The sequence below is a fragment of the Austrofundulus limnaeus genome, unplaced genomic scaffold, assembly GCF_001266775.1.
Source record: "Austrofundulus limnaeus strain Quisiro unplaced genomic scaffold, Austrofundulus_limnaeus-1.0 Scaffold262, whole genome shotgun sequence".
Taxonomy (NCBI): domain Eukaryota; kingdom Metazoa; phylum Chordata; class Actinopteri; order Cyprinodontiformes; family Rivulidae; genus Austrofundulus; species Austrofundulus limnaeus.
The window spans coordinates 460312-472074 of NW_013952664.1; positions in this window are offsets into that span (position 1 = coordinate 460312).

Below are 11763 nucleotides of genomic sequence, written 5' to 3' on the forward strand. Positions count from 1 at the left end.
GGGGGAGGACCAGGGAGGTTGATTCAACCACTCAACCACTAGATGTCGCTGAAAACAACTAATCTTACACACTGTGCCTTTAAATCCAAGTTTCAGACTGAGCATGTACACTATGAACAGCTGCAGTCGTTTGTCTGCGCTTAAATGAGTTGATGAACAGCGGTAACAATGGCAGATAGCAGAGTGCTTTTTGCGCTGTTCACCCTTTTCAACGTGTAGGAGCAAGCCAACCTCATCCTCAGTCCAAAGTGATGAATATATTCAGTGTTTTGTTTTAAGCAGTTTTCATGCTTAAGATTTACGAATCTGCCCGTGCACGTCATTGTAATACAAAAGTCACAGTGCCAGCAAGTGATCCGACACGAAAACTACAGTGACTTTAGCAAGCACGGCATTACAATGCAAACGTGTTTAATTCCACGTCGATGATGTTTACGTTGAAGAGCTCGCTCTCTGAGGAGAAGCTGTTTAGTTTCTCCAGTGTAGTAGTCGATGCACAGAACTACATCTGAGCTTGTGTTTGGCTGGTTTGTCCTTTGTATGAACYAACCTCTGTTGGAGAGTTGTGTTAGGTTTAAAATGAACCTGGGTGTTTGTTACAGATCTTTGTCGGTTGGTTTCCTGCCCATCCGTCCACAACCACATTCTTGAAATATTAACACTTTGTTTTGCATCATTTATTGATTTGTTGTGACCTTTTTGTTTTTCTTTTATAAATCTGTCAGGTTAACCGTGACAGCACTCAGGTCATTTTTTTAAATGTTTACTTTAATTAAATGAACACTTCAGTATGAAATGTGATGCCTGTTTTATTACAAGGCCTCTCTCCTGATGCATTTCAGTGATTGGAACAGCTTTCATGACATCATGTTAAAATGATTTACAGGTCACAGGCAGGGTGGTGAAGGAGACAGGAGAAGAGCTGGCATAAAATAAAGAAACTGGATGAGCCCGTTGTTACTGGTTGAGTTTCTTTTACTACAGTATTTATCCAGAACCTCCTTTGCACCCACTCTCTTCCATTCTCATGTGTCCTTGCTCATAATGAGACCCTAGCTTTGTCAKCATCTGTGTTTTCTGGTAGATTTTTGTGTTTACTGATGTTGGGTTTTTATTTCTCCTTTGGTACGTTAACTTCGATATTTTCCTTGTGTTTTCATTGCCATCAGTAGTTTTTCTTCATTCCTGCCACGCCCACACCTGTTTCTTATTATCATTAATCCCGCTGCATCCACTTTCCTTATCAGCCCCCAGTCCATATAGTCTCTGTATCTGTTCCCTTCTCTGCAGTCTGGCATTGTGCTTCCATGCCCTGTCTGGTTCTCTGTAGCTCCTTGAGTTTTTTTGATTTTGTATTTTTCGCTGCCACGTCAGCCATTTGTTTTAGCTCCATCTCCGTTTTCTGCTACTTATTTGTATTTCGGGTCGCGGAGGCAATAGGTCTACAAGAGAAACCCAGACATCCCTCTCACCAGCAACACTTTCCAGCTGGTCCTGGGGGATCCCGAGGCATTCCCTGGCCAGAGAAGATACATAATCCCTCTAGTGCAGGGGTGTCAAACTCATTTTCACCRAGGGCCACATGAGCGTTATGGTGGCCCTCGAAGGGCCACTTGTAATGAACTTTGATGTTTCATGTTTAACTTTGACTAAACCAAGTTTTAACATGTCCTCTTATAAACACTGATAAGAACTAAGTGTATGACTGACTAAATTTGAAATAAATACAGAAATGTTATCAAAAGTTTTACTCACTGATGAGTTTCTGGTGAGTAGCTGCATTATGGCAGATTTAGTTTATGTTTGATGGTGACTTTAAAGCAGCTTATTTTCAGACATTAGTACTGTGCTATCCAACTAAATTGCTCAGTTATTTCAAGCCAACAGCTCAGGGACAGGAATTTATTAGGGATCCAAGCCCACGGAAGCAGGGTAATTTATTTTTACTAAATTAATTTTGTTGCATTTAATAATAAATTTAAAGTTTACCATTGATATAAGAAACAATTTTCATGTTAAGTAAAAAACAAAAAAAATGTCCTTGTGTTTGACACGTGCTCTAGTGAGTCCTGGGTCTTCCCCGAGGCCTCCTACGAGTGGGATGTTCCCAAAATACCTCTAAAGGGAGGCGTCAAGAGGCATCCTACCAGATGAACCACCTCAACTGACTCCTTTCGATGCAGAGGAGCAGTGGCTCTACTCCAAATGACCCCACAAATTATGGAGCTCCTCTTCCTWTCTCTAAAGCAGGAAACATACTCCCTCCGAACTGCCGACGTTGACACGGGTTGTCGCAGTTTCACGATGAAAATTACGTCACCGGGCTTTGCAGCGTCAGCTCGGCAGCCCCTTTTGGCACAACCCGCCAGCAGAACTTTTAACCCCCCCCCCTCTCGCAACCATGGTAATGTGTGATTGGTCTGAAGTTCGTGGGCGTGTTTTTTTTTGTACTGAAACTGAAAGCGCTCAGACAAAATAAAAAATAAAAACTCGCWTCTAGAGYCGACTGTTGAAGCAGAGTTTTATAAAGATAGTCAAACAGTGAAGAACTCATGAATGGAGATTAAACCAAAATCTGATTAAAAACTGTTGAGCTTTATCCTGGACAGACGTGGATAAATATATCGGTTGAGTGACGAGTCTGACTTTTTTTTTCTGCATTTTCGGCTGTAGCGGGAAGAAACTCCATGCAGTGACGTTTGTTTCAGCTGGTGGGGTTTCCCAGGAGCTCGGCCCACCTTGTCTCTGGAGCTATGAAAGGTCTGTGCGAAAACGACTGCCGAACAACCACGTGAATGCGTGTCAACTCGTCGGCGGAAAGAGTACGTTTCCAGCGTAAGGCTGAGCCCGCCACTATACAAAGCTTACGCTTGTATCTGGGATCTCGTTCTTTCAATCATGATCCTCACCTCATGATCATTGGTGAGGGTTGGAACGTAGACAGACCAGTGAATCAAGAGTTTTACTTTTCAACTCAGCTCTTTCTTTACCATGACTGACCGAAACAATGGGCCTCATGCAAGAACATTTTTTTATTTTTATCGTAAATTTCTCTTACTTTTGACTGTACGAAGGGTTCGTACGAACATGCCACGTCAGATTCAACAAATTCTTCTATCTTCAGGAAAAGAGTGTAAATGACCAGCGTAAACTGATGATGCGTATCGAGTGCTTGTGTACAGGGAGAGGTGATTAGCATAATTACCACCCCAAAAAATCCATATAAGGCTATATTTCCTGCCCCACATACCAGGAAATGTCCATTCATAAATGACATCGCAAAGTAAAAAGAAGAACGTCACGAGYTCGACTGAAGTCCTGCTCTTAGAGATTCAGAAAAGAAAATCTGTCATTTTTATCAGCGTCAGCTGTGGAATTAAACTAGGACCTGCTAAAGCTGAGGTATGAAATAAAGACTGCTGTTAATGTCGTGTCTCCTGTGGGCCATGTACAGTCACAGAAATAAAAATCTAAACCATATTCATCTCTCTATAGTCCTGCTCTGGTTTTCCTTTGGTCAAATGTTTTTAATCTAAGTGTAAACAACTGTGTTACATATTTTTCATTTGTTCAGAAGAAGAGCAGTCGCGCACCGCTACCCCCAGGCCATCGCAAGTGTCAGCGTTTCTGAAGAAAAGCATTTTAAAATGTCTCCACACTTCAATTAATGCATAATTTATGTTGGTTTGTAGTTTGCTATATTATAACTGTAGTGCTATACAACAGCATTAATAGCCAATTTTATTTAATTTAAACAAATTAGATCGTAATCTACATTATTACATTTAAAATTATAATTCCAATTCAAACAGAATAGCCTATTGTCAACATAATTATGGAGTGTGATTTATTTTCAACTCGAAATAGCTTCAAAGTAATGAAATATAAATTTATTAGTGAAGAAAATCCGTCTGGATAACAGCAGACTGACTGCAAATAAAATACCCGACAGGTTTGGACCACTCATGAATTTTAATTGTATTTGAAAAAAATCTTAGAATACGAAAAAATTGGTGAATGCCACAAATTCTCCTAAACCACTCGTACGCACAACTTAAGAACAAATCCGTGCGTACGAACGGTTCTTGCATGAGGCCCAATGTCTCTTTCCAAGACTGCGCCTTGAGAGTCCATAAACACTATAAACAGGATCGGATCCTATTTGTAGTTTTGTTCTTGTGATTAATAAATCACTTCATTTTTTAACTCCTCAAATTGATCTACATTCCTTGGTCCGATCTTTCCACAAACCGTGACAAGTTTTGCTTTGCAGACTGGTCAACAGGCACCAAGCTTCTAATACTCCTCATTCTTGCTGTCCTGTACTTGGTCCCCTTACTCTGGTGGCAAATCAACTGCTTTAACAGAGTCTCCTTTCTCAAATTAACTCCACTAATTCACTGTTCCAGGAAGTGTTTCCAGCACTGTCCTCATAGCAGCTGTCATTTACACAAGTCCAACAACTTGGTCTGTTTCCTTTGGCAGATTTTCCTAAAATTCTGATTAATGCTGAAGYGATCAGCTTGGAAAAAAACTTTGAGCAAAATGGTAAAATAACTTCATCATCAAAGAGAAAAATACATAGGGTCAATCGTGTGGGAAGTAAGTTTTATCAATTACCAGTTATGTTGGGGTAACGGGGAATTACTTGACTCTTTTAGCATGGTTTCTTTTAACCTTAAAGAAGAGATTAATATAATTTACAGTATGGCACATTCTCATTCTAAAATATAAAACATCAGTTAGAAAAATATGAGTATATTTGGTGTCTTTTCTTCGAGGATTTTCTGTAATCCTGCTAACAAACTGTAAGCTTTGGGCTCGTTAAAGCTGCCACTGGAAACCACAACCACTGTGGTTCAGTTTAAAACGAGTAAATTAAGTTTATTGGTCTAATAAAATCGTAGACGTCTATAGGTCTCGATATAAAAAAAACTAATGAAACTTATTCCACCCTGTTGTGCATTAGACTCAGCACAGCTGCTACAGAAAGTGGGATGAATCATAACCAGATTCTCCTCAAATTCGACTCCAAGTTATTGTCTTGACTGGAAAATATTTTAACGCAGTTTGTCGTTTCCCCCACCTACTGATACTGTAGCGTGGAAGACAGGAAATCGCGTGAATCTTCCGCTTGTGATCTTTTACCGTGTTCCAGCAGACACTGATATTTCCAGGTGCTGACATACAGCGGGTAAAATAAGTATTGAWCACGTCAACATTTTTATCAGTAAATATATTACTAGAGGTGCTAATGACATGAAATTTTCACCAGATGTCGGTAACAACCCAAGTGATCCATACATAYAAAGAAATCAAACCATAAATGTCCAGAAATGAAGTTATTTGTAATAATGTGGAATGGCRCAGGGAAAAAGTATTGAACACATGAAGAAAGGGAGGTGTAAAAAGGCACGGAAAGCCAAGACACCAGCTGAACTCTCTCAGTAATTAGAAARCAAGCCTGCCCCTTGTCAATGCAAGTTAATATCAGCTGGTTCAGTCCCAAATGATGGCCAGGTATCACACAAGAACCATCTGATGATGGGTAAAAGTAAAGAGCTCTCTCAAGACCTTCACAACCTTATTGTTGCAAAGCATAATGATGGCATCGGTTACAGAAGAATGTCTAAACTTCTGAAGGTTCCAGTGAGCACTGTTGGGCCATAATTCAGAAGTGGAAAGAACATTATTTCACCATAAACCGACCACGACCAGGTGCTCCTCACAAGATTTCTGACAGAGGAGTGAAAGAATTGTCAGAAGAGTTGTCCAAGAGCCAAGGACCACTTGTGGAGAGCTTCAGAAAGACCTGGAATTAGCAGGTACGATTGTTTCAAAGAAAACAATAAGTTATGCACTGAACCACCATGGCCTGTATGCACGCTCACCACGCAAGACTCCACTGCTGAAGAAACAGCATGTTGAAGCTCCTTTAAAGTTTGCTGCACAACATTTAGACAAGCCTGTGTAATACTGGGAGAATATAGTCTGGTCAGATGAGACCAACATTGAACTGTTTGGATGCCAGAATACACATCATGTTTGGAGGTCAAATGGCACTGCACATCAGCCCAAAAACACCATACCAACAGTGAAGTTTGGAGGTGGGAACATCATGGTGTGGGGCTGTTTTTCAGCATATGGTACTGGTAAACTTCAAATAATTGAAGGAAGGATGAGTGGAAAAATGTACAGAGACATTCTTGATAAAAATCTGCTTCCATCTACCAGGATGATGAAGATGAAACGTGGCTGGACATTTCAGCAAGACAATGAGCCCAAACACAAAGTCAAGGAAACTCTCAGTTGGTTTCAGAGAAAGAAACTAAAGCTGCTGGAATGGCCCAGCCAATCACCTGACCTGAATCCAACAGAAAATCTATGGAAAGAACTAAAGATCAGAGTTCATAGAAGAGGTCCACGAAACCTTCAAGATTTGAAGACTGTTTGTGTGGAAGAATGGGCCAAAATCACACCTGAGCAATGCATGCCACTAGTTTCTCCATACAGGAGGCGTCTTGAAGCTGTCATTGACAACAAAGGCTTTTGTACAAAGTATTAGATAAATTTCAGTAAGTGTGTTCAATACTTTTTCCCTGTGCCATCATATTATTACAAATAACTTCATTTCTGGACATTTATGGTTTGATTTCTTTGTATGTATGGATCACTTGGGTTGTTACCGACATCTGGTGAAAATTTCATGTCATTAGCACCTCTAGTAATATATTTACTGAGAAAAATGGTGACGTGTTCAATACTTATTTTACCGGCTGTATTCTGTCACCTGTTTGTGGGATGTTAGTTTTCGTAATGCTACTGCCTTTGTGTCTTTTTCCTCAACTTTTCCCGATGCAAAAATGTTAAAAAGGGAATGAAGCTGGGATAAAGTGCAGGTTCAAAAAGCCTGTCTCACAAGTGTAACAAGTTGATAAAGCCCCTCAATCTGCGACGCAGCTGTTTTTGTTTTTCAATCTACATCCCCCATTTAGGAAAAAAAAGACGAAGTAGGATGTTATAATTAAATGTAAATAAAACCAGAATCCAATTATTTGCAAATCTCACACAAAACAGCATTGTGTGGTTATGTTTGGATTCAAAATGATGACTTCAGACTCTACGAAGGAGGGAGTGAAATTTCTCTTGAGCTGTTTTGACGTGGAGCGTGACTCTGGAAGAATATCTCACTTGCTTGTTACAGGGTGGCAATGAACCTCACAGATACCCACCCCAATGAGCCTTCTAAACATGAAGGATGCTGTCTATTCCTGTTTCGCAATTATCAGATCTACACTTCAGTGCCTGGCAGCTAATAAGTGAGCCCTTTTATTTACACTCCTGCCTTTTAGCTTTTCCAACTTTCACAGGCTTACAGAAATGTGAGACATAATACGTAATGGCTGCACAGATGGAATAAATGTAAACTCTGGGCAGCTGTCTGGATGGAAGGAAACAATTAGGTTTTGTTCTGCATTTGCAAAAACAAAAACCTAAGATTTAGAGGTTCAGCTACAGTAACACTTCCTTTTCCATCAATGCTTTTAATACACCGTTAACAATGTGGCAATGATGGAGACACAGATTCTGTTCAAAAAGAACTTTGAGATTATTCGGTGTTTAGTGTAAATCCTTCCTTTTCACATTTAAATATTTCATTTGTGGTCTWTCAAAGTGGAACTGCAATGCTTTGGTCTGAATTCCTCCTTGTCKTAACTCCACAAGCCCCTCTTTCACTTCTTTTCTGAGACATGTCTCAGATCAACTCGTTTTGAGGCTGTCTCTTTAAATTTAGTTTGATACCATCATCTTGCGGCACAGAAACTTATTAACAAGTTGATTAAAATATGTCAACAAGGGAAGATTTGTCCCTCCARCCTTACATGTTGGAGCCAGAGGAGAGGGAAGGCAAAGAACTTCAGATTCGTGRAATTGGTTAGCCGGAAGTTCATGACCTTGTGTAGCAGTTCAGCAGCAAAATGTGACATTATTGTTCAAAATGCAGAATAGGTCAACTGAAAAGGGTAGATTTTACATGATGTCTCCCCCTTTAAATAAATTATGGACATTAGAGAAAATCAAGGCATCTACTGCAGATTGATTCTCAACCATTTCACTCAAAACATGGCCAGAACTCACTGACGTTCAAGAATAATTACAACAAACCATGTAGAGAAATACTAAGGATTATCTATTTCCTTTAGTTTCTTCTTTTAATGTCAAGAATATCTTGTTTGTTTCAACGGTTTATTGGTTATCCATGTTTTCTGTTGCTAATCTATAATAACAGTTTAAAAAAAGGTTTTTATGTTCTTAGCCATTGTTTTCCCTCATCTCCTATCTCACTGTGTCAAACGCACCTGTTAGGCATTTGTAATCAGCTCACCTGCTTCTACTCAACAATCAACCCTCCCAGAAAATATAAGCTCCATTTTTTCTTACCCAGCCTTTGTTATATCCTTGTTTACAAGACCTGGTTTGTGTCTTCTCTTGTTTCAGACGTGGTTTTTTTAACGTTGCATTAGCCAGTTATTTAAAAAAATTATATTGGACAACATGGTGGCTCAGCTGGTAGAGCAGTTGCCTCTCAGCAAGAAGGTTGCTGGRTCGAATCCCTGTCTGGAAACCTTTCCAGATAAGGGTTTGCATGTTCTCTGCATTYGTGCATGGGTTTTCTCCGGATACTCCGGTTTTCTCCCACAGACCAAAAACATGATTGTTAGATTTATTGGTAACTCTAAATTGTCCCTAGTTGTTAGAGACAAACGAGACAAACTTTCAATTTCTCACTATGTGACCCTGTGACCTGTTTGTGTACCTCGCCCCTTGCACAGTGACTGTTGAATATGGGCACCAATGACCGCTGTGACCCTGAAAAAAAGAAGCAGATACAGATAATGGATGGATGATGGATGGATGGATGGCTGGATGGATGGATGGATGGATGGAATTATACTTGCTGCCTCCATTCTTGGGTACTCTACAAACCACCTACCATTACCTAAAAACTCAAAGGTTATATCTAAAGTGTGTCAAGACCCAGAGTGTCCAGTCCTAATTTTAAGGGTTGCTATCCTGCATGTTTTATTTGTATCTCTGCTGCAACACACCTGATTCCATGATTGAATCACCTCTTTGAGTTATGCAGATGCTTGTTAATCAAGCAGAGAAACCTCTAACACAGGGCTATTCAACTAAACTGCTCCGGGGGCCACAGTTACTGCAGGTCAACCACTCAGGGGCCGAACATCCATTAATTAAAGTATTACAATGATCTGTTACCTTTGAATTAGTTTATTTTTCTGCATTCAATCATCAATACAACATATAGAACCCGATGTAATAAATGTAGTGACAGTAAAACAATATCAAAAACAAAAAGAACACATTATGCCTTCTATTTAAGACAAATAATATTTTGACATCTCTGACTTGCCAAATTTTTAAACTGATTTTATTTTCACTTTCATAGTTTTATCTTCAACTGCTTGTAGTTTTAATTGTCTTGGATGTTCATAGAAATGGTTTTTACCAGCTTCTAGTCAAGATTCTGATGTTTCCGTAGATACAAGACATGTCCATGTTTAACGAAAAGAACTTATGGTAATTAAAGTAGAAAACTGTGTGCTTGGGCATAAGAGATGAATAAACCAATTGGTGGGCCAAACTTTGGTCACTCATGGGCCACCGCCAGTTAAATAGCCCTGCTCTATTACATGCAGTACAGTGGCCAACATCGGACAACCCTGGTCTACTCTATAATTTATGCTCACTCCCCTAAACTGTTGGGAGGAAAAAAAACTGGTAGCACTGTTAAAATTACAGATAAAATAATCTCCCAGCAAAATCTGAAAAATGAGATTTCAAAGCAGCAGTGACAGCATTAATGGTTCTCCAGCGTGCCGAGTATCTGTGAAATGGCGAGCGCTTCAGGAGGCCGTCCTCTGACATTTGGTTTTYGGTGTGACAAATGTGTAACATCTCCGGAGCTAACGAGGAGCAGCTTGCGTAAAGGTGTGTGTGTGTGCATTACAAAGAGATTGAGCGTGAACTGCATCCCGTGCACAGTYGTCACCAACTGGGCCACCTGCCTTATACCCAACGACTACAACATAATTCCTGAAACAAACTTGTAGCTAAATCGCTATTTTATAAGAGCAGTTTCCTGTCAAACAAAGCCCTGTGTAGTTGTGTAATCATACCCRACAACACACTTGACTCAGTTTACTTTCTGCAAAGCTCATGACAGGATTGTAAAAGATATGCTTCATCCCAGTGCTGCTCTCACCCACTCTTTTCCTTTCTTCTTCTCCACCTATAGGACGAGCCAATTGAGTCTTCACGTTCCGATGAGAATCCTGCGTCGCTCCGATGGGCCCATCCTGACACTTTAATTGGAGAGGCATAAATCTGGCTCCATTGTGAAGGAGAGGGGTAATTATTTCCTCCTGTCTGAGGCTCCAGTGATCCCTTCTTTCCTCCTCCTCCTTTTATTTTTTTCCTCTATTTCATTAGACTTGACTTTCACATTGTTCTTCTATTTAGGTGTACGTTTCTCCCTAAAAGTTAATGTGCGTCAGCGTGAAATCCCTGTAAATCCTGCCTCATAGCTGCAGTCAGGGAACACGAAATGCCAGCGAGGCTTTAGTGGAACTTTGTCTTGTTGCTGGTGGCCCACAGTAAAACAAACTGCAGCGTTCATTTATGCAGCCAAGTGCTTTTAGACTCCCGACTTCTCTGGTTTGTAATTGAGCTGAAGCTGCAAAACTCTGTATTCAAATCAGAATTAATGCAGACACAGGTTTGGCTTGGTTTAGTCTCTGGTTTTTCATGCTGAGCAAGGTTTCCTCCTGAACTCATTCGAAGCAATCATGTGTTGACTGTAAAGCTGTTTTTTTTTCTTTCCTCCCCACATTTTTAAATGCTCGAACATGATATTTCCTCTACAAGCTGCTGTCGGTTTCAGCATGTCTCTTTCACCAAACGCAGATCCTGAGGTGACCACAACAAATGAAGAATGTCCTGTCAGGGATCTTGTTTTTTCAATCCTGATCATTAAATTCAAACCGGTGAGGCAAGACATTGAGTTAAGTTTAAAAAAACTGCATTTGCAAAGAAATTTTTAAACAAAAATGGCTAGGTTAGTCTTAAAGGGATCCATGATTAGTTGTAACATTAGACTTTATTTAATAAACATATGTTTTAACTTTAAAATAAAGACTGTAAAAATACTGTAGGATGTTCAGCTTTTATAATTTTTAAACTAAATTTTTAAAAATATATTACACAGACGGGGCCATTTTTCTTACACACAAAGCATTCTGGGTAACTGAGGACGTGGATAGGTCCTTGGTGCGGGGCTGCTAGCGAGCTATATCCACCCTGAAGGTTAATCTTGGACAATATCTGATGATCGACTCTTTTAAATGAAACCAGAGAGCGTTGACAGAGAGGAGAAGGTAGAAATGACTCAGCCTGTAACTGGAAATATAGATGGAGGACAACAGGTTACTTCATGGAAGAACAACCTCAGATTAGCCTGTTAGCTTTAGCGCAGACGCTATATTGCTTTATATGTATTAGCTCAGTGCTTCAAACAAGCTAAACTGAGGTACTCCATCCATATTTTCAGTTCCAGGCTGAGTCATTTCTACCTTCTCCTCTCTGTCAACGCTCTCTGGTTTCATTTAAAAGAGTCGATCATCAGATATTGTCCAAGATTATCCTTCAGGGTGGATATAGCTCGCTAGCAGCCCCGCACCA